The sequence below is a fragment of the Sinohyriopsis cumingii genome, chromosome 15 (assembly GCF_028554795.1).
Source record: "Sinohyriopsis cumingii isolate HCF-2022 chromosome 15, ASM2855479v2, whole genome shotgun sequence".
NCBI lineage: Eukaryota > Metazoa > Mollusca > Bivalvia > Unionida > Unionidae > Sinohyriopsis > Sinohyriopsis cumingii.
Window position 1 is genome coordinate 8,634,973 of NC_142975.1, and position 24,016 is coordinate 8,658,988.

Below are 24,016 nucleotides of genomic sequence, written 5' to 3' on the forward strand. Positions count from 1 at the left end.
TGATAGTTAAATCCTGTACAATGCTTTAAATGTATTGTCAGATGCTGTGATTTTTTTAAATGATTTTTAATATATATATTTGTAAAAGATATTTGATTTGTCTGAAAAAATAATGTCCATGGAATTGATGTCACATTACTTCTGCTTACTTTTACAATTTTCAGAAAAACAGATATTTTCAGAGACTGGTATGATTTATTTTTCTGCCTTACCACATGATATAAAATCACAAATAAATTATAGCATGTCAAATATTGTTACATCATTGTCCCCACTGATCTGTCAGATTATCATCATCATCATCATCACTGGTCAGTTATCTACCACCATCAGGCCACAATAAATTAGTTACTAGATTTTCATCCCAACCACTCCTCACTAAATGCAATGAAACTATGATGTTTTTGAAGCTTAACATCAAAGTGACATTTTTCTTTCTTTATATGCCTAACCAAAAGCTTCTAAATATGATATAATACAAACTGCTACAAGAAATTTTTATAATTCTTTTTCAGCAATCCTTTCTGTGATGATATATGATTACGTAAATGGGTTTTAATTGAACAGTCAGGATGATTTTGCACCCACTGATATAATTTTTGTCACTTTAACAATTTGATTATCACGCATCTTTTAAATACATCATTGCAAACATTTGCAAATTTGATAGTTTGAGATTCTGAATACTAAAATATGTGTGATAAAACTTTTATAAGCTATGTAGCCAAATAATAAATGATGTTGACTGTTGACTTGCTTCATTTTGTACTAGTACAATCCAAAGAAGAACTTCTGAGGCGAAAGCATGATTTTGTTGGCACCACAATTCACTGGAGAAATCTATACAATCATAAAGGTATGAGCCATTGATCTATAGCATTTTATTTCACCTTGACCCCTGGCACATTACATTGACACATATAAGTGAATTTCAGTCACAATACATTAAAGTACCATAAAGAAATGTCAATATTCCCTCTGTTATTGTGCTGAAATTGCATATAACTTTAACTTATACTCACTCCTCTTTCAGAAGTACTTAATAACTGTGGAGTGGAACAATAATGACCAATGACCAAAGAAGTCTTATTATTGCATGATTTCATTTTCAGTGTATCACTGAAACATTTAAGTTACAATGGCATCAGCAGTCCTTTTGAATAAATATGATGCATTCTTCCACATTTAGTAGTATCCATGTCTCACACAAGCCTGCTTCCTCCCACAAAACATCCAACCCCCACCACACAGAGGTGAAAAGTGATTATTGCTTCTCACCTAATACATTTTAAAGTTTGAACCAGGATGGAACATACCAGATTCTCAGAGGTGTTACAACTCTAGGTCTTAAATTAAGTATCACATCGAGCTTAAACCAACAATTTAAAAAAAATCAATAAACAATTTCGTTCTCTACTATAGTGAAAAAAGACATGGTATTGTAAATTAAATCCCAAATAATCCTAAATGTCCTATGAGAAGTCCAAATACATACAATGATCCGAATGAATTATTCTTCCATGTTCTGACGTACTACACTGATGACCACAATCCAGAATGTCTTTGAATGAGTTCACAATAATTCCAAAGTAGTGTATGTCCAAAGTTAATAAGCACTTAGAAACTCCAATGAATATGTTAGATAAGTAATTCCTCACGAAATATATCTGAACAGAATGGATAAATGGATTCCAGAGACCCACGTCATATACAATTATTTGTATACCATGTCCCTATTTATACCCATATTTATTTGACCTAGATGTGAGTCATTCTAATTAAAACTATATTCAGATTGTAAACAAATTTGTTCTAGAACATTTTAAGCTCATAAACAACCTATTCTTATTTTATACTAGGCAGAGAATTACTGGATTTTCTGAGAGAAATAATCTTTAAAATTCACTGGGGTGAAAAAATATCATAATTTTCACTGGATATCAGTTGGTATGGATACCATTAAAACGATAAATTTTAAGTGATTCTTAGATATTTACATAGTCGAGTGGTTAATATAACTGCCTCCCATTAAAGATAACTAGAGTTCAAATTCAACAAGGCACAATTTTTTTTAATCTGCTATTTTACATTGAATTGGGAAGGAGAATTATGTTACTGTTTATATTTTCTGTGTGAATAATCACACAACAAAAGAGAACATCGACAGTAAACTGCTGACATCAAGAGGGATCAATTTGTTATTCAATAAACTGCTGACATCGAGAGGGATCAATCTGTTATTCAATAAACTGCTGACATCGAGAGGGATCAATCTGTTATTCAATAAACTAGCTAGGCATTACTTATGGGTATATAATAAAAAAGAATATTTCCTTATTATGAGCGAATAACAGCTATATTTCATTTTGTTGGTGAACAAATTAAATACTTTTACTCATGGCCTCGCCACTAATGAAAATAGTGTTTCACCCACTCAGTGAAATATCTGGTATTCCCTGGTTTCAATCAAATACTATCTATATAAACTACAACCATGGGCAAAAATAGCTATGTAAATATGTTACTAACAAATGTCCATTATCATAAATACATCACAAAGTCATGGATAAAAATCAATAACACCACGCAGTTACACGTAGCATTACTCCCCTCATAAAGAAAAAAAAGTTCACACAAATAAAGTTTTCTTTGGTATATTTGATACATAAGCATATGATCTTGTAATTATAGGTTACTGCATTTGTATGAGAAAATATGAAATGTGTTTTTAGGATTTATGATGCACCACATTTGGGAGCGCAATATTAATCTGAGAAAACAAGTTATTATTTTCACATACAAATGCAGTAACATTTTGATTGTATTCTCTTTTTCTGATTCCACCTAAAGCTTAATTATATCAAAAAATACACTACAAGAAACAAAGTAATTAAATTTATGTTGTATTCCAAATAAATGCACAACCATAGATTCATCAATACACAATAACATTATGAATGCACACATAGCACTACAAAGTGACCTTTGAACTTTGTTGCATGCTTGACATTTGTTTCATAAAGAATTCTCATTTTGGTCTACTTAAAATTAAAATTTAGATTTATGATGTGAATGAATGTGCATTGCAACAACTTTACCAGTTGGTCTGAAATAAATTGATTGGGGTGGGGTTGGGTTGTTGATTTTACTAAATTCTGTTGGTTATGGGCTGGATTTATTAGCGATGTTGATTCCACATGAAGTACATGTGATTTTGGTAGGAGGGATTCATCTTAACTCTGCTGCATATGTATTCTGTTCTGTCATTAGATGTTTGAACCATAATGTGGGAAAAAGATGAGCTCTTTCAATTAAAAAGTGCTATGCAATATCACGTTTGTTTCATTTTGAGTGCAGTAAAGATAATAATGTTATTGCAGTTAGAAATGTAATTGAAATTACAGGTAAATTTCATGGTGTGTACTCAAGTTTTAGATCACTTGATATAGCTCATGTAATTAGGATTTGCAGAATTAGGAAAGTACATTTTAAGGAAATTCAGGATGCATGAATATCGTTGTCATTCTTATTACCACCTAAAGAAGACATGTTTATGCCTTGTATGCTCTTTGTAGGGACCCTAGCTATGTTATGGCCTTTATGGCACCTATCGCTAGTCTAACTCTGAAACATTCAATTAAAAACATTAACAACAGCTGGTGTGTGACAGTTCATTCAGCCTGCAGAAATAAGATGTCTTCATTGTCTTGGCTTATTGGCTCTGAGGCTCTTCATTTCCTACCAAAACCTTCGGTTCCATTTTTTTATTGAATTTAGTACTTTCAGTTACCAAATAGTATGTCTCTATGCCCTTACCCTCGGTATGCTTTTTATGCTATTTGATATACCCCAGAGAGCATTTACCCTCATTTAGTACTTTGACATATAAAATGGTAAGTCTCTGATAGACATGTGATAGCCCACGCCCTCAGGATGTTTTCTAAGCTAGAGAGCACTGGTCATAGTCTGAACCATTAGGAAAAGTTATGAACAGTTCTCCTAAATAACTCTTTAAATGATCAGAATAGTATTTTTAATCAAAGTGTCTCTCACGTTCATTGTGGATATTGCTAAAATCACGTTCATTCATTTGCTTCTTTAACAGATTCATCACTCTGTAAACTCATCCACATTTTTCACTTATCATCCCTACTTTCAAATAGACAATAGAGCTTCTTTAGTTCATCCACAAACAAATCTAATAAACTAAAACCTAAAGCATCTACTATACGAGTTTATTTCCTAGCTAATACACTGTACTGTTTTTAGTCACATATGGAATGTAGTATTAAGGTGTTCAGTATTGCAAAATACTGAATGATTCTGACAATGTAAAGTTAAAGGAGAAAAAAATGAGTACATAATAATAATTAAAATTATATAGGAAGATGTCTTATGAATGACACTGGGTTTACATACACAAAATATTAAAATATAGTACACACGAAGAGTGCACCTGCAATCACATTTTATTTATCCTTCATGTTCCTAATGTCTTCCTGCAGTACCAAACTATACCTCAACAATATCTGATTTTTGTTTTTTCATTTTGTTCATGAAACAAATTTGTCAGAAGTTCATAATTTAAATAAAAAAATTAACAAAATTTTCGATAATATCCAGCCATACATAAAAATCGCATCAGTTACTTTTTACTAATATGCATTAGAAATTCAGAGATAGCTTTAACACTAACTTCTGTGGGTTTAACTTGATTATGTCCAACAATATTTCCTAAATATCTGACACAAGCGAAACTCATTTTTACCTAAATTATTGGTCAGACTTGAATCATTGAGTCGATAAAGGAATTTCCGAATGGTTTCCGAGTGAACTTCCTAGTTCTCGTTGTACTTGATGATGCCATCAATGCATGCATCACAATTATCTAGATCATATGTTATCATGTTCATTAAATGCTGGAATGCTGACAGAGAATTTTTTATACTAAACATCATCACTTTATACTAATAAAGTCTATATCAAGTTGCAATTACCAAAAATAAGTTGCTCCTTCATGAATGGAATTTGATTAAATCATTTCAAAAGATCAAACCTGAGGACATCTTTTACATTACCGATTTTGGTCAATGCAATCATCTATTTTTGACACTGGAAATGAATCTGTTTTGGTGACACTGGATGTTTTTATAGTCAGCATGCATGTGGAATGCATTATCTGGTTTAGGTACAGAATACACATGTAACTCCAATTACTTGCACTAGGTTCTATAAAATCCTTCTTCAGCAAATAATGAGTTGCTGCTATTGATGATTCATCATGTAAATATGTTGTTTGGCAGGTTAGAATCTACAATCTCAGCGCCTATATAGACTGTATTTTTTCATATTATTACACCATGAAACAAGTACTCTTATTAATATAATAGCTGTTTTAGTTCACTCATTTTTAGTGGTTGTAGACGTAAAAGTTTCTGATCCTTATTGTTTAATATTTCTGAATTCTAAAGACTGGTTAAACCAGAGTCACTTGGATTGTATTCCATCATTTACTGCGTGAGTGAGGTACATTTTATTAAATAACTAAATGGGAAAATATCTCTTTAACACTTTATTATTACGTTGTTCCCATTTCTGCCTTCCAGGAGTGGTAATGATCAACTTTAAGTCACCTGATTTCTTTTCAGTTTGCAGTATGAACAAGAGAACCAGGCTGAAAAATACTTTCCAGTGTATAACTTAAAAAACTTTAATTCACATTTTTGAATAAGTAGAGTGAAAATTAGTTCTTTTTATTCTACAAGCATTTAACAATTTGAATCAGAGACATAGTCATGAAGATTAATCTGTAAAAAATTTCTCTTTTAAAAACCTCAATGGTAAATGGATAGTAACCCCAAAATAGTTCTATATGACTAAACCCCAATAATTCTTGAACGCTTTCACCACAAGATGGCTTCACAAATAAAGGCTAAGTACCTAATAATAAAAGACTGAGAAATTAATTCTATGTAATTCTGTGCAAAATTCAAGAAGCAGGCGCCCATTGTCACTGAAGCCACCCACACCATGTTTCCCAAGGACAGGTTTCCAGACTTCTGAGTCTCGGCCCACTCTGGCATTGAAATCTCAGAGGATGATTAATTTGTCGCTCTCTGGGACGCTCTTGATAAGTCTGCGCAGGTCAGTGTAGAATTTCTTCTTTTCAGAAGGATGTGCTTGGAGTGTTGGAGCAAGTACACTGAAGAGTGTGGCATGTTGTTGGTTCCCAAACGGGAGACGCATGGACATGATGCGGTCGTTGTGACCAGTGGGAAGGTTTGTTAACTTGGTTTCGATTGAGTCCTTGACCATGCAACAGACTCCTGAAAGTCGTTTTTCAGCCTTTAGTTTACCTGACCAGTACAAGGTGTATCCAGCGACTATTTCTCTCAAACTTCCCTGTTCTGAAAGGCTGACTTTGCAAAGTGCAGCAATGTCGACAGCAAGGCGAGAGAGTTCGTGTATGATTAAGGCAGAACATCGTTCTGGTCTGTTGCTGTCGGTTGAGCCTAGCATTGTTCAGATGTTCCAACATGCCAGTTTTAGTCTTTTGCCACGATGTGAGGCAGGTGGGGCATGCCTTGATTTCTATGTTAAGTGTCGACCGCGTTTGAAATTCCTTCATGCCTGCGCAATGGAGCTTTTAAGCGGAGTGCAGTCTACGCAAACTGGCCCTACCCTTTAAGCCTGGGGTTCCTCTGCCATGGCCCAGCAAGCCAGGATAGTGACAGCGAGGTTCTCAGGTCGTAGGTTTTATATCGGAGTTTCCCTCTCCTAGGCAGACGACCAACCATGACTGAAGAGATCTGCCTTCCCTGCTATTTCGAACCAGAGCTGGTCGGCCACAGCCGCAGTCCACTAATACATATGGTGCGCCCTGGTCCCGAACACTTGGTCGTTGATCTGTAGAGACCTTCCACCCTAGCCGGTGACTTCCCTGTAGAAGTTCATACGCCTAGTGATGCAGTGTTAACATCACCCCCTCAACGTCGTTTGGCCCGCCAGCTGAAGCGGTGTACCAGATTATGCCAGAAATAATTCCTTCTTGGAGGCAGACGTGAGAGATTTGGGAGATGGATAAAGATCAGTGCATCCGTCCACTTAGAGAAATCAGCTGCCAGACAACAAATGTACTACTTTTATCTAGAGTCCCTATACCCCTAATCAAGATATAAAGGAGATAAATCACTATGGTGAAAAACTTCTACAACTATGCCAAACAACTGGATTGAGAATTGCCAATTGTAGATGTGGGTCAGATAAAGGGATAGGGAAATTCAAATGTATCCATGGCAACTTGGTCTCAACAATAGATTATGTTTTAGCTGACGTATTTGTTTTAACAAATATATCATCCTTTGATATGGGTAAACTAGAGTAAAAGTCTTTAAGTGTATCTTGGTGTAACAAAAAATAAATGCACATGGAACAAAGTAGAAGGTCTATATTTTATCCAAAATTACAACAAAATAATCAATATCTCAAAATATGGATAAAATTTTAAATGATATAAATAATAACAAACTTAATGAATGTGTGGAAACAATTACTGATATTTACCATGATGCAGCAAGTACCATGAAGACAATCAATAAAAAGCGAAACCTAGCTGTGACATCTCGAAGAAGAATTGTTAAATGTCAGCCTTAGTTTCCCACAGATTGCACAACCACCAAAATCAAAGCCTTAAGATATCCAGGAAGAGTTCAGATTAAAAGGCACACGTGAATCACTTGAAGATTATAAATTTTATTGGAATATGTATGAATCTCGTACAGGAAGCAAGCAAAAGCAATATGAATTAATACAAACAAGTAGCCTTTTATCTGCATTATACTTTAAAAATACACATCTTTCCTGGTGCCTTGTAAAGAGCCCAAGTATTGGTATGCGAAGCAGTATCATTTCTACAACTTGGTATGAATATTTTTCAGTACTATTTAATTTATCCAGTTATGTTGACCAGAAAAATGAAGATATTCAACTAATTCATGAGACTTTAGACAGAACAATTAGTGAACTTATAAGCACGAGCAATATAACAATACCAATATTAACAATATTATTTGATGTTAGGCATTATCCAGAATATTAGTCAGTGGCTATCATCAGACCAATTTTGAACAAAAGGGATGCGAATGAACCCGCCATCTACAGAGGCAGTACTGTACTACACATATTAAGCAAAGTGTTTACATCGATTGTAAATAAAGGGATACATTAATGGTGGGAAGAAAACGAATTACAGGATAAAGAGCAAGCATGATTTAGAGCAGAGTATTCTACAGCAGATAATTGTACTTATATTGTGTACATTAACCTGCAAATATTAAGGAAAATGTGGGGGGTATATTCTGTTCAGTATTGATTGACTGCGAACAAGCCTTTGATAGGATAGAAAGACGTTTACAGTACCTAAAGTTGGTAGCGAAGATAACAGTGGAAGATATTAAGAATCATTAGGGCAATTTTTAATGATCTGAAAGCACGTGTTTAGTCCAATAATCTTATTATGGATGTGTTCAGTTGCCCGTTGGGTATATGGCATGGCTGTGTTTTATCACCTTTACTCTTTTCTTTATTTTTGAACGACTTAAAACCCTTTTTTGCTGAAGGAAACAGGAGAATATTGGTAGAAACCTTATAACTATTGTACTGTTGTATGCAGAGCCTCCATTTGTCCAGATTTTAGATGTGTCTTGCACTTGCCCACCACCTGAATTGATAAAATATACTTTTATCAGTTTGGTTCATTATTGTATAAGTACAGAACTGGGCACATTACCCAGGTGAATCCATTGTTCCATCACCTATTGTAAAAAAAAAGCAAGAACAATCAAAATAGTGTATAGTGGACATATTTTGCATATTTCTGTCTTCTGAAAATTTTTTAATAATTTTTGGTTCTTGTTTCCCATGGATTTGTAGATGTTATTCATATTTGATTTAATTTAATTGTTTGTAAGTTTTAAAAATAATTATTTTAAAATTTCGATTCATGTCTAAATAATGTAGCTTTGTTTACTAGGAACTTGATTTAGAAATCAAGTGAGAGAAGTAAACAACTTTCTATTTTTTTAATCTTATTCTTAGTGTAAAATGATTGGTTTCTGTCAAGGTCATACTGGGACTACGTGCTTTTATGCGTAAATGCTTCTCGAAGATTCTGGAAAGCTGACCCTCATCTGGGAATCTGTTATACGTTTCAAGTTACTGTACAATCTTTGTTTATAGAGATATCTCTCAGTTAGGCTTCTAAACACTGGGACATAAGGGTGTTTCTTTTGTTGTGCCATTTTGGAGTTATTTTTATTTCGATTCTAAAGGTTAATTCTTATTCCTGGAAAAATTTGATTGCTCATACAGAATTCTTGGTCAAAGACATTTCATTAATTTAAACACTGGATTATTGTTTTGTGAATAACACAGAGCTGTAGACCTTACAAGACCACAAAGGATACAGTTTACGTTATCGCCTTCCATTTTTGGATTCTTCGTCGGGAAACAAATTTGGATTCGTTAAAACATTTCATTATTAGGACATCTAATACCTAATTCGTGGATCAATCTTGGACTATTTTTAGATTTGTTTCTTAAAACCATACGTTCTTACAAAGCAACAATAAACTAACAACAACTTCAAACAACAATTGATATTATTAAATACAAAGTAACAAAACATTAAAAACAACCTGAAACAACAATGAATGTTATTAAATACAAAGTAACAATAAACTAAAAACAACTTGAAACAGTAATTGATGTTATTAAATACAAAGCAACAATAAACTAACAACAACCTGAAACAACTATTGACGTTATTAAATACAAAGTAACAATAAACTAAAAACAACCTGAAACAGTGATTGATGTTATTAAATACAAAATAAACTGAAAACAACTTTAAACAGTAACTGATGTTATTAAATACAAAGTAACAATAAACTAAAAACAACCTGAAGCAATGCTGATGCTGTCTTATGATCCTCAAGAGAACTTCTTTCAGGTTAAACCAGTGTCTCTCCACAGCTGAAACATCAAACTTTGTATGTCGTTAAACCTAGCCAAACTTGCCATTTCTAGACCTAAGAACGTTTAAAACAGAGCAATTATAGTAACAGTATTGCTTGATAGGCTTATTGATGCAGACAGTTGGCAGATTCCCACAAGTACACTTTTAGGCAGTATGGGTTGAAAGCTTCATCATCTATACATTTCATGGCCAAACTGATAAACCTAAAACAATAACACAAAATGAGCAATGCTGCTTCTGCACCCGTATCCCATGAAACTGGATGCATGTGCTGAACAATTGACTTGTTTGTTTCTGTATTGACGTATGAGATTTTAAGTTTTAGTACTTGATGTAATAATGGAATTCAGGGATCAAATAGTATTATATGAGAATTAATTTAACTTATGAAATAACTTGTTAATAACATGGGATACGATATAAATAGTGAGGCTTATCTATCTTATATGATATTACATGAAAACTGACTATTTTTAAATATTTGTTAAATATTATGTACCACTATATCTGTAGGGCAGTGTTAAAGTATTTATGCATAAAAAAAGGCATGTATAATTCACTTTATTCTAAAGTATTAAAACAAACCAAATAATGAATTAACACCCACTGGATGAAATTCAAGATCCTTCCGTCATTGTGATGACAGATACATTATCATTAGATGTACCTTCTTTCTTCAGTTTCCTAACCCAGAGTTGATGAGTGGTCTAAAGAGCTCACTATTACGGATCACTGCCATCTCACCTCTGTCTGCATGGGTTCATGTCTCTGGTTCGGCCAATGGGGTATGTAAGAAAGCTTGCCAGTAGCTTCTCGTGGGTCGGTGGTTCTTTCCGGGGTTTTCCTGAATTTTTTCTCAACCATTTATACGTGCGGCCATGTATAGCCTGTCTTGTGCTGAAAAATGACGTTAAATATTACAAAAACAACAATTTGCTAACAGCAATAGGCAATCTCTGTGAATGATGTACTTCTCATCCTCCACAGGTGCTGGTGTTCCTTCCGTGAGATAAATTATCCCATCATCAACAGACTTTAAGCAGGCTTCTTCCAGAATATATTCATTGTCCATGAATATGACATGCAAATCATCAATCACATCACCATCTAGAATATCTTCGTTGTCCATGAATATGTCAAGCACATAATCAAACACATCTCAATCTAGAATATATTCATTGTCCATGAATATGTCATGCACATCATCAAATACATCACAATCTAGAATATCTTCGTTGTCGATGCATATGTCAAGCACATCAGCAAACAGATCACCATCTATAATATCTTCGTTGTCCATGAATATGTCATGCACATCATCAAACACATCACAATCTAGAATATCTTCGTTGTCCATGAATATGTCAAGCACATCATCAAACACATCACAATCTAGAATATCTTCGTTGAACATGAATATGTCATGCACATCATCCAACACATCACCATCTAGAATATCTTCGTTGGACATGAATATGTCCAGCACATTATCAAACACATCACTTTCTAGAATATCTTCGTTGTCCATGAATATGTCATGCACATCATCCAACACATCACTTTCTAGAATATCTTCGTTGTCCATGAATATGTCATGCACATCATCCAACACATCACCATCTAGAATATCTTCGTTGTCCATGAATATGTCAAGCACATTATCAAACACATCGCAGTCTAGAATATCTTCGTTGAACACGAATATGTCCAGCACATTATCAAACACATCACAATCTAGAATATCTTCGTTGTCCATGAATATGTCAAGTACATCATCAAACACATCACAATCTAGAATATCTTCGTTGAACATGAATATGTCATGCACATCATCCAACACATCACCATCTAGAATATCTTCGTTGGACATGAATATGTCAAGCACATTATCAAACACATCGCAGTCTAGAATATCTTCGTTGAACACGAATATGTCCAGCACATTATCAAACACATCACAATCTAGAATATCTTCGTTGTCCATGAATATGTCAAGCACATCATCAAACACATCACAATCTAGAATATCTTCGTTGAACATGAATATGTCATGCACATCATCCAACACATCACCATCTAGAATATCTTCGTTGGACATGAATATGTCCAGCACATTATCAAACACATCACTTTCTAGAATATCTTCGTTGTCCATGAATATGTCATGCACATCATCCAACACATCACTTTCTAGAATATCTTCGTTGTCCATGAATATGTCATGCACATCATCCAACACATCACCATCTAGAATATCTTCGTTGTCCATGAATATGTCAAGCACATTATCAAACACATCGCAGTCTAGAATATCTTCGTTGAACACGAATATGTCCAGCACATCATCCAACACATCACCATCTAGAATATCTTCGTTGTCCATGAATATGTCAAGCACATCATCAATCACAATTAAAATATCTTCATTGGGTTTTTCCCACATATTGTTATCGCAACAGTAACTCCTTGTGCCAGGTCACAGTTTAAAACTAATAATGGCTCTTGGTAATGACATAGGAAGATACAAAATAAACTTGTGTCCACATGGGGTAATGTCTCAATATGCAAAATGTATAAATACAAAAATGAACATGTCTGCTCTTGCTTCTACAGTGCATCATATATTATAAACTATGTATGTAAAATAAAAACAAAATCAGACAGCCATAGGTAGCTTTCAATAATATCCCAAATTCCACTATATGCAAAAAATATCAACAATAAAATTAAATAACAGTGAAATTGGTTGGCTAAATTTGACATCTTCCCACTCCAAAGACCAAATGGCAGTATAAAAAAGTCTTTACAAGATAGCACGTATCTATTTATGTATGCAGGGGTCGACAAGAGGGTGAGGGGCAACCGGGGATATATGTACGGGGGCACAGGCCGAACAACACTTTTTAAGTTTATAAAAGAAATCTTTTGTTTGAACAAGAACTAGGAGTACGAAACACCAGGGCCCATGATCGCTCTCTACGGCCCTGTATGCATGCATGTATGCTGTTGTTATTATAGGTTTAACGTGGGGCCCCGAGTGGCCGAGTGGGCTAAAGCGCTCTCCGTTATGGATCGCTACCATCTCACCTCTGTCTGCGTGGGTTCGAGTCTCGGATTCAGCCAATGTGGGTATGTGAGAAAGCTTGCCAGTAGCTTATCGTGGGTCTGTGGTCCTTTCCGGAGTTTTTCTAGGGTTCGTCCTCCACCATTAATACTGGCCGCCATGTATAGCCTATCTTGTGCTGAAAAATGGCGCTAAACCCTACAACAAGAACAATAGGTTTAACGCCGTTTTTACAACAAGAACAATAGGTTAAACGCCATTTTTCAGCACAATATAGGCTTTACATGGCGGCCAGTATAAATGATGGAGGAAGAACCCAGGAAAACGCCATAAAGAACTACCGACCCACAAGAAGCTACTGGCAAGCTTTCTCACTTACCCACAATGATAAAGGTGAGATGGCAGTGATCCGCAACGGTGAGCGCTTTAGACCACTTGCCTATTCGGGACACCTATGTATGTATGTCTGTATGCATGCATGTTGTTGTTGGGGTTTAACGCCATTTTTCATCACAAGACACGCTATACATGGCGGCCAGTATAACTGTTGGAGGAAGACAGGAAGAACCCTGGAAAACCCAGGGATGAACCACCGACCCATGTATGTATGTATGTATGTATGTATGTATGTATGTATGTATGTATGTATGTATGTAGGTGCATAGGATTAACTGCATGTCATCACAGTCCTGGCTATAAAAAACAGATTCAAACTTTAGTTCCTATCATTTACATGTAAACGTTTTAAATATCTATAACACTCGCCCTTTCAAATGAAAGTAGCCTAAAAGATAGAAAGGTCAGGATACCTTCCTTAACCAGATCGTAATCAGCACTTTGCTGTCCTGACAGGGAAGTGTAGATGTCACGAGGCATTGTCCAATGCTCTCTTGGCCATTTCGAATTTTCAGCAATTTTTTGCAATGAGGAAAACATTTATCAACTTCTTTTTCCTTAAAATGGGATACAAACCTAATGTTCTGAGTAACATCAAAACTTGAACTTGTGTGTAAAGTGGGGATGTACTTTTCAATTTACAGCTCTAATTCTTTTAATCTAAATTGAAATGCCCTTTCTTCCTTTTCTCTTTCTCTCTGTAATTCTCTCTTCTTTGTCACACTTCATCTTTATTTGCATTATCATATACCCCCCCCGCAATTGTCTCCCCTCTTTCTGTAACAGAAATTGTATTTGTCTTCCTCTTTCCTCTTTCTAAGTTCAAGCTTTCTTAACTCAGTTTCATTTTTGTATTTTAATTTCAATTCCATAACGAGCATGTTAGAGACAAATAGAGACTTGCTAACCAAATCCAAAGCACTTGTATGCAAAATATTCTTTTCTACCAAATATTGAACCAAAATATGTTTTATTTCTTGCTTCGCTAAAGAAACCTTTGCCTCAGAAAGATAATGTTTCCTGGCAAGCTGAGCAATTCATCCTTTTTTTGGGAGTCATAATGTCCCTCGGGTAGGATTTAAAATAACGTTCTCCCCTTTATATGACAATGTAAACGCCTGTTGGTTTCGCTAAAGATTTCTAAATGTGAAAGTATACATGGGACTTAGAACACTCCAAGACAATGTGACTTTCAATTTCAAAAACAAAATGTTCTTAAATATTTTAGATAAATTTGTATCCCGAACTAGGCCCCAATTTTCTTTTACGACTCTATGCCTTAAAATAAGTAATAGAAAAGAACGAGAAGCAACAAGCTTTGTAAGATTTAACAAATAATTTATTTCTCTAGAATACAAAGTGAAAACGTAAAAAAGGGAACTTATGCTATTGCGAATTAAATCCCAAATAATCCTAGAATTATAGACACAAGTCCTAATAATTAAAGTCCTTAATAAACTTTAGTGAAAATCCAAATTAAATCCAACGCTGAATGTGTTGATGTACCTGTGGTGGCCCTCTTGAAGCTGATGTGTCAACAGTCTTTTGTTGAATCATAATAATGTCATCCAAGAATTAAATCCTTTTTTGAAACGTCAGTATAAATTCGAGTCTCTGTTTCCAAGAATGTTGTTTATGAAGTGCACTTATGCATTTCTAGAATCGCTTGAATTAAATAATCTGAAGAAATAAGTTCCAGCACTAATAAATTACTGGACACAATATGATACAGTTGACTATGCCAGGATCTTAAAGCAGAACGAATAATTTTTCCAGTAACAAGATGATATAGCCTTCTACCTGACCTCCATCTCCACTATCCAAGGTTCCGATATGTTAATCCTGTCTAAACCTGGGCGGATAGAGCATACATGTCTGTGATTTGGGTTTGTGAATTTCACTGGATGCGGCGGCCAGCCACTTCATCCAATCAAGATTAAGTTGTTCAAATTTGAACACTGTTCTTACATAATCGAGACAAGGGGAGCACAACTTGAATGAACTCATAAGTAAGCAAATTTTCCACTGCCGGTCCGTATTTGTATAAACACATTTAACTCAAAGACACCTGTAATGTCTTCTCTCTGGTACATATTCGTACTTTCGATGTTAAACTTTCAAAGTATAATATTGAAGTCAATTTCCTCCAACATTTTCGGCCGATGTACATTGCACCGCTGTTACACTATTTTGGTTTCTCTCTCTCTCTCTCTCTCTCTCTCTCTCTCTCTCTCTCTATATATATATATATATATATATATATATATATATATATATATATATATATATATATATATAGAGAGAGAGAGAGAGAGAGAGAGAGAGAGAGAGAGAGAAATATGGGGCTGTACATATTTATGAGTATGAAACTATTCTTACCTGCTACAGACGATGCATCCCCATGAGATAAATCAAACTCTACTCCATCACCACTCACAGAACAGCAGGATAAACATATGTAATGCAGCTCAAGAGAAGACCACTGGTCGAATTCATCACCATTTAGCATCTGGCAAGTCGCATGAAACCATGTAGCTCACAACCCATAACAAATGCAGTTGGAAACGCAAATTGATTGACAATTTCTACATGGGAATCTAGATGCACGTTTTCTAGATATATCAAATTAGGATTCGATGAACGATTTTGTAAACAAGTAGCACAGTGACTGGGGACTCGAAATATTTGACTGTTATATACTTTATGTCGTGATCAGTTAATTATCATCTGAAATGAATACAATTGCCGCAATTAGAATAAAAAGGTGTAAGTGCTCATCATCAAACAATTAAACTATAATTATAACCATTAGGTATGTCCATCTAGATACAATGAGTATTATACATACACCTCAACCAATAATAAATATCATGTTTTTGGATATATTTGTTCCGACGGCGTCTCTGTTAAAGGTGCAAACTCTAATTGTACATGCCAAGGTTATGAGGTCTCTCCTACGGACTCGGGAATAACTAATAAATCTGTCTTCATTCCTACAACAACTAAGAAAAATTTAAACTGTACATCCTTTGGTCTGAAAAAGAAAGGTTTGCAACTTATCAATATCAATATAAGACACATCTTACCAAAGATCGATGAACTAAGACTAATGATACAAAATGAACCCAACCTTGCAGTAATTGGACTATGCGAAACGTTTCTAGATTGTAATGTACCTGACAGTGCTATCTCTATTAGCAACTTTTCTTTGGAAAGACGAGATCGATCACAAGGCATAGGAGGAGGGATAGTCATGTACGTGTCAAATAACTTAACATACAAGAGAAAAACAGAGTTTGAAAATTCTACTATCGAATCAATACGGATCGAGTTAAGTTTCCTCAATAGCAAGTCACTCTATATCTGCTCAGCATACCGACCCCCAAACTCCCTCTCCTCATGGACTGACCAATTTGAACACGAGTTAGAGGCTGCTTTATCTTCCAACAATGAAGTAATTATCATGGGAGACTTTAATATTGACCTCAACTCTGATACTGACACTAAATGGCTACATATGATACAACTGCACGAACTTACACAGGTCATATATGCTCCAACAAGAGTAACAGCCTGTACTTTTACTCTGATCGACCACATCTATACTACCCATCCAACCAATCTCTACGAGATAAACGTACCATGTTTCCCTATTAGTGATCACTATCCTATATGTGCAACTCGTAAGCAACAGAGCGCAAAGAAAAACAACCTACACTCCTACATGCAATACAGATGTTTCAAAAACTTTTCTGAAAATGAATTTCTCTCCGAACTATCACAAAACATTAACGCAATATATTTCCCTAACATAGACCGAGACTATGACTTGTCTAACTGGAATCACTGTTTTCTTACTATCCTAAATAAACATGCCCCCATACGCATCAAGAGAATTAAACGATCAAAACAACCAGAATTGTATACTAATGAAACTGCAGAGGCACAACGCAAACGAAACTACTACCATAAACATAAAGACTTCACAAACTATCGTTTATGGCGAAACAAAGTCAAATCAATCATTGTAAAACACAAACGCTCCTTTTTCAAAGAAGCCATCACATCAAAGTCCGATAACAGATCCATCTGGAATCACTTACGAAATCTGACTTCAATGAAACCTGCGCCTCTAGCTCCATGTGAAATTATAGTCGATGGCAATACATATACTAAAGAGCTCGATATTGCAAACCAGCTGAACCATTATTTTACTAATATCTCCCAAACGCTTGACAGGTCTAAGAATACAGAGCCTAATTTAGACAAACTTACTAAATTCGTGAATGAAAGGGTACCCGATCATGTTAGTTTCAACATTCCCTTAATAACAATAAATGACACTTTTGATATTATAAATAAACTTGACACAAACAAATCAGCTGGTCTAGATGGAATTCACCCCAAAACTCTGAAAATGTCGGTTTTATCAATCTCAGAGTCGTTGAAAGAAATAATTAACTGTAGTATCACTTCCAATAAATTCCCGGAGTCATTGAAGTTAGCAAAAGTATTCGCAATTTATAAGGGAAATGAAAAGAATGACCCATCCAACTATCGACCCATATCTGTTCTATCCCTACTTTCAAAAATTATGGAAAAACATGTCAGCAAGCATATTTTCAGATATCTTGACAAGTACCAACTCCTCCATAGATCACAATCAGGTTTTCGAAAGAATCATTCATGTCAGACTGCAATGACAAAACTTATAGACCAATGGCTACTAGCAGTAGAATCAGGTGAACTTACTGGTGCAATCTTCATTGATTTTAAAAAAGCATTCGATTTGGTTGACCATTCGGTGCTCATTAAAAAACTTTCAGCCTTCAAGTTTTCTCCAAACACAGTTGTCTGGTTCACGCCGTATCTTACAAACAGACACCAGGTTGTTTGCACGGGTAAACATATATCCGAACCAAGTCATAGCTTAAGTGGTGTTCCTCAAGGATCTATATTAGGGCCTCTTCTTTTTCTAATATTTATCAACGACCTAGCCTTGTATCCAGCGCACGCTACTACAGATCTTTTCGCTGACGATTCGACATTGCATTTATCTGATAAATCTCTAGACTCCATTAAAAATAAACTTCAAACTGACCTCAACAATATACCAGTTTGGTGTCATCAAAACAAAATGCATATTAACAGCTCTAAAACGAAATGTATGACAATTGGAACAAGGCAGCGTCTATCCACTAACATGGATTTACTTCTAACTCAAAATGGCTTAGACGTATCTATTGTCAAAAATCAAAAACTTCTTGGTATCTACATTGATCAACACCTCAGCTGGAATGCGCATATATATCACTTATGTGCAATGATAGTCAAAAGAATAACTCTATTAAAATTGCTTTCAAAATTTCTACCTCCACAATCACTTGAAATTTATTTTTCGGGTTATATACTACCACTGATTGATTAGGGCTGTACCATATGGGGAAACACATCAAATTATAATCTGTCCAGAATTGATAGACTCCAGAAAAGGGCAGCCCGAATAATACTGAAACTTCCTGTTATGACTCACTCAGATGTTTTGTTTTCACGTCTGAAATGGCTACCTATACAAAAACGTATTCATTATTTTAAAGGAATCATGACATACACGTCTTTAAACGGTCTTTCTCCAGATTATATCTCTAAGATAATTGAACTAAGATCATCAAATACTGAGCGTGATCTCCGATCGACGACAAACAACTATCTCCAGATTCCTTGGTCGAAAACCAATCATTACAAAAGCTCATTTTCTGTATCAGCACCTACTGTATGGAATTCCTTACCAATGAAGATACGTAATTCAACATCCCTTGCTTCTTTTAAATTATCATTAAAGAAATTCTTTCTAGAGCAGCTGGAGTGATATATTAAAAGCTCTGAATAGAAAACTTTAAAATCATATCCATAATTGATATATATTTGTATGTTTCCCAGTATAGTCACACATAGTCATTCATGTCAATTATGTACAAATGAGTGTGCGACGATATATGGTTATGTGCATGAACTTCTATTTTTATTATTTTATTACAAAAGCTGAGGACCACATGGCAGATGGGTCAGTCATGACCAAATGTGTTATCCTCGTTAAAGATAGTTTATTATTATTATTATTATTATTATTATTATTAATTATTTTGTATTCTTATCGTGGTATCCTTTTAGGCGCCATGATCACTGAAAGATCACCAAAGCAATATTTGTCGGTACATACTAATTAAAGGATTAAAATAATTAACATTTACTAATTTGTCATAATCATTGCCATATGGTAACGTTCAGGGTTACTGTTGGCCTTTAAGCATACAATACTTTTATTTTGGATTTTAGTTTAAAATTACTTTATCAGTCCTGTATTCTATATGTTTGTTATGAATTTAAATGCGTAATTGTTCATTTAAAATAAATGAAAAATTTTTCGTCTTTGTAAAAATTATTATTAACTGAGTGGAGACTAAAGCCGAAAGATATAAGACTCTTAAATTACATTTGTATTTATTATTTATCAACCGGACAAAAGAACTTCGACTTTTAAAGAAAAACGGTGGGGGGGGGGGGGGGGGGGAGGGTGCGCGTTGTAATTTAGGGATGAGACGTTTGACACAATGTGATTTGGTGTGGATCTGGGTGTGAATTTGGGTGGTTTTGGGTGTTTCGTAACACCGGTACTTCTAAGTCATTTACATTTCGCACACAAGTTCTTAAAATCTTTATAATAATGTGATGAAATGTGACATTAGTTTATATATTTCTTTTAATAATAATAATAATAATAATAATAATTTTCTCATGTCGAACATTTTCATTTCACATAACGATTTTACATTTTTAACAATCAGGAAATATTATTTTTAATAACAATTAAACAATTAATAAATTATTTTGTTTAAATTAAAGATTTAAAAAAAACTAATTTTTACATAACATTTGAAGTAAAATAGCATTAAATAGTTCAACAAATAAAGAAAAAGGTATATAGTTCTACAAATAAAGAAAAAGGTATATTTTACGATGATAACATTCCGCATTTAGATTTACACGAGTTACTTTCGTATAATAAAGTCCGTTTCGTCAAAAATAACTGTTATTCCCATTAGAGGTAATGCTCAACATATGTAACTTATTTAAATATATGGATTATAATTATATCAAACACAATATTTATATTTATATTATTAATTTCAATGGTGTACGATGAAAAGAGTATTTTAATGAGTCCATGTCACAGAAGTAACTATTTAATTTCGCTCCATTTCTTTCCAGTTCGCAAAACCCAGCAGGGGTATTTATACTACAGCATAGCAACATGACAGTACGCTCAGCTGACTTCAGAGCGTAGCATCGTTAAACAACACATTTTAATGATTGTAAGTTTGATTGTAAAGTCTGTGTCTGATATATTTTTATTTGTTTTCGTACTCAGGCGAGATTTTTGTGTGTTGGAAGGCATGCGGTCTATATCGATGCACCTAAATTTGGATTTTTACTTTCGGTTTGCAATCTGTACTGTAAACTTTATTACTTATAGTTTGTATTTTGTATTTATCCAGCGTTTTTAGGCATGATTATGATTATGAGGACAGTTAAAATCGCTACTTTAACAACTTTATTATTATATGTAATCAAGAAAGTTTCTTACAAATGTCTACCATTTGTCGTTAAGTGCAATCTTTGACTACCCGTTTTTAACGCACTTAAGCACTTATTTCACCTTTTCAGATATATACTTCTTTCATAGTAAAATCACTCATTAGTTTGGAAACATAAGTTATTTTAGCAAAGTATTTTTTGGGGTGGCAACAGACAGATGCCCCTCCCCCCGGTTTTAAAAAAAAAGTTTAAAAGTTGTTATGTGTTTTTGTAACCCCCCCCCCCCCACCACCACCACAGTAGACCAGCAAGTTGTTTTCCACCCTTGTTTTTGTTTGACTGGCGCCAGTCAAACAAAAAAAAAAAAAAAGGTGGAGAACAACTTGCTGGTCTACCCCCAAAGGTGTGTGTTTGTATTGTTTATAATAGAATTTTGATCAAAAATTTATATTTCTTTTTTTAAAAATATTTTTTATGGAGTTTTTTTATAAGCTGATTGCTGAAATTCCTTCCCTCGTTTGTTTGGTGATCTTTGCCAGAGATTTCAAAGTCCCGTGTATGCTATATGTGTTTGCTATATGTATATGTGCTATATGTTTCTATGTTGGGACAGCAGCCATAATCAAATTTTTTCCCCAGTTGTCTTCTCGTGTACTTATAAAATGGTTGTTAAGTAATAATTAAATTTTTATTTAAATTTAAATATTATAATTGAGTTGTTTGAATTTTGGTCAAGAAAACAGTGTGATATATAATAGTTTTGAAAAGAAACTTATTGTTTTAATTGAGTGAGCATTATGTGTCGTTTTCACGCTATTTCTTTAATTTAGAATGAGAGGCTTTATCCGAGGAAGGATCCACATTTTTCTTTATTTATTAAAAGTGTAAATACAATTTCCAAAAAGTTTTTCGTTGTATATTTGGTGTTAGTTCTATATTAGTATTGCTACATCTTTAATTGCATTCTATTTTCCCTTGTTTCTGTTCTGTTTGTCCATTTCATCCCTGTGGGTTTTTCTGTTGCTATTTCGCAGGCCTGTCCACTTTGCATAGCGCCTTGTGACTTAGCCCTGCAACGTCTATGCAACTTACTTCACCCAAACAGGAGTTCCCTGTATCCCTTACTCTGTATGGCTTAATGAGAAGGGGAAAAAAATAATTTAATTTTAAAATTTAAACTTCAAAGAAAAAATTTAATTAAAATTTTTTCCTTTTATTCTTTGAAATATGGATGCTGTGAGGTGAGAGATGGGGGCATGTCTTCAGCTCGCATATGCATTACACATCCCTACATTGGTTGGTATTACCGAGTCCCTCCCCCATCCCCCCCCCAAACCCAACAAAGATTGTGTTATATCAAACTAAAGGTAAGTATATGTTTGTAGTAAGACGTATTGGCTTCGTATTGTAATTGATATTCAATTTTTGTGTAATACATTTATTATTTAAAGATCTTTATCACCTGTCCACAGGATATCATTATTGTTACTATGTAGTCTATTATTTTTAAGACGATTTTGTTTTCATAGTCTACATCTATATATAAAATATTGTTTTTATTATACTTATATTTTTTACAAATTTCTGTTATTAGCATTATCCTATTGTTTTTTGTTTTATCGCATTGGGCAGTCATATGTATTTTTGTGAAGTTTGCTGTTTCACATAAAGGGCATTTCAGCATTATCCTGATCATACGTTTGATTGCTTCTTTGCCTGTAAGCCAGACGTTATGCAGATATTTAAAAATAATGCTTTGTGTTTTTACAGATCTTATCTTTTCCCAGTTTTTCCAAGTTTTTGTCCAGTTTATCCCTCAGTTGTCCTGGTCTACTCTGCATTTTATCTTTTTGGTTACTTCCTCTCTAATCCAAGCATAGCTTTTACTTATTTCTAATTTCCAATGCTCTGTTTAAGCAAAGTATGGGCAAAAAATGACAATGATATATACCCTCATACTCGTCTTAACACGCTTTCATCCAGACAACCCCTTGTTGTAAAGATCATGTAGTATGTCATTTATTTTTTGACATCACTCATTTTGATGCAACTCAAAGAAGTCAGTTTTATCCTTTTGTTCTCATGCTCCGGAGAAACAAGCAACTTCGACAGAACAAGGGAAATTCAAGTTAATAGGAAAAAGGACATTAAAAGAAAGTATTTAGAATAGCTACAGTTTTTATTATATTTTATCATAATCTTCATTTTGGAACAGATTTTGTCTCAGAAGCTGAACTTACCCAATATGGACAAAAATCATGTTCATATCATGATAAAGATACTTACTTATGATTTAAAAAAGTCAAATTTAGTGTATAATTGTTTTCCAATACTTAATTGGTTTTATTAATGTAATAAACCTCAATTTTTGAATGTACCATTTTTTAAACTTTAAATTCGGTTTGCATTCTTCACAACTTATGTTTCTAAATGTGCAAATAATGAGTCAGAAGCCATAATGTTACAAGAAATAATTTTACTTTCATTTATTTTAATTCTTACTACTGTATTATCAAACTAATTTATAAATAATAAATTCTAAGGTCAAAATAAGCTAAATATCAAGATTCTCTTTTATAGTGATTAAAAATTTACTATGAAGGTAAAATTTCTTATTTAGAAAATCCTATTACGATCTTTTAAAATAAGAAATAATAAACAGGATGTTATTTAGATGTAAAAAATAAAATCATGTTTTATGTGAGTTTCCAGATATTCTAATAACAAAAGAAGCACCTCAGAACTAAGGACAGATCTGTATGACACTTTATGTAGATGCACACTGTTCTAAACAGTGTTACTGATGCAGTTTATCAGCCATGAGAAACATGGCTAACACATGTTGACTAGCAGACTGGATGATTATTATGGTGGGAAGTTTATTTGCTCCGTCAGAATAGCTGATAAAGATTTTTTTGAGGAAT

The 24,016-nt window shown here is 34.1% G+C and overlaps 1 protein-coding gene across 1 annotated transcript in view; it reads left to right on the forward strand.

Moving 5' to 3' along the window:
* Positions 1-20,788: 20,788 nt before the first annotated feature.
* The window catches only part of LOC149781237 (uncharacterized), a 53,924-nt gene continuing 50,696 nt past the window's right edge, over positions 20,789-24,016 (forward strand). The window contains exon 1 of the mRNA XM_089935319.1: positions 20,789-20,869. The gene's annotated coding sequence lies outside the window, so the exon portion shown is untranslated. The remainder of the gene's footprint in view (positions 20,870-24,016) is intronic.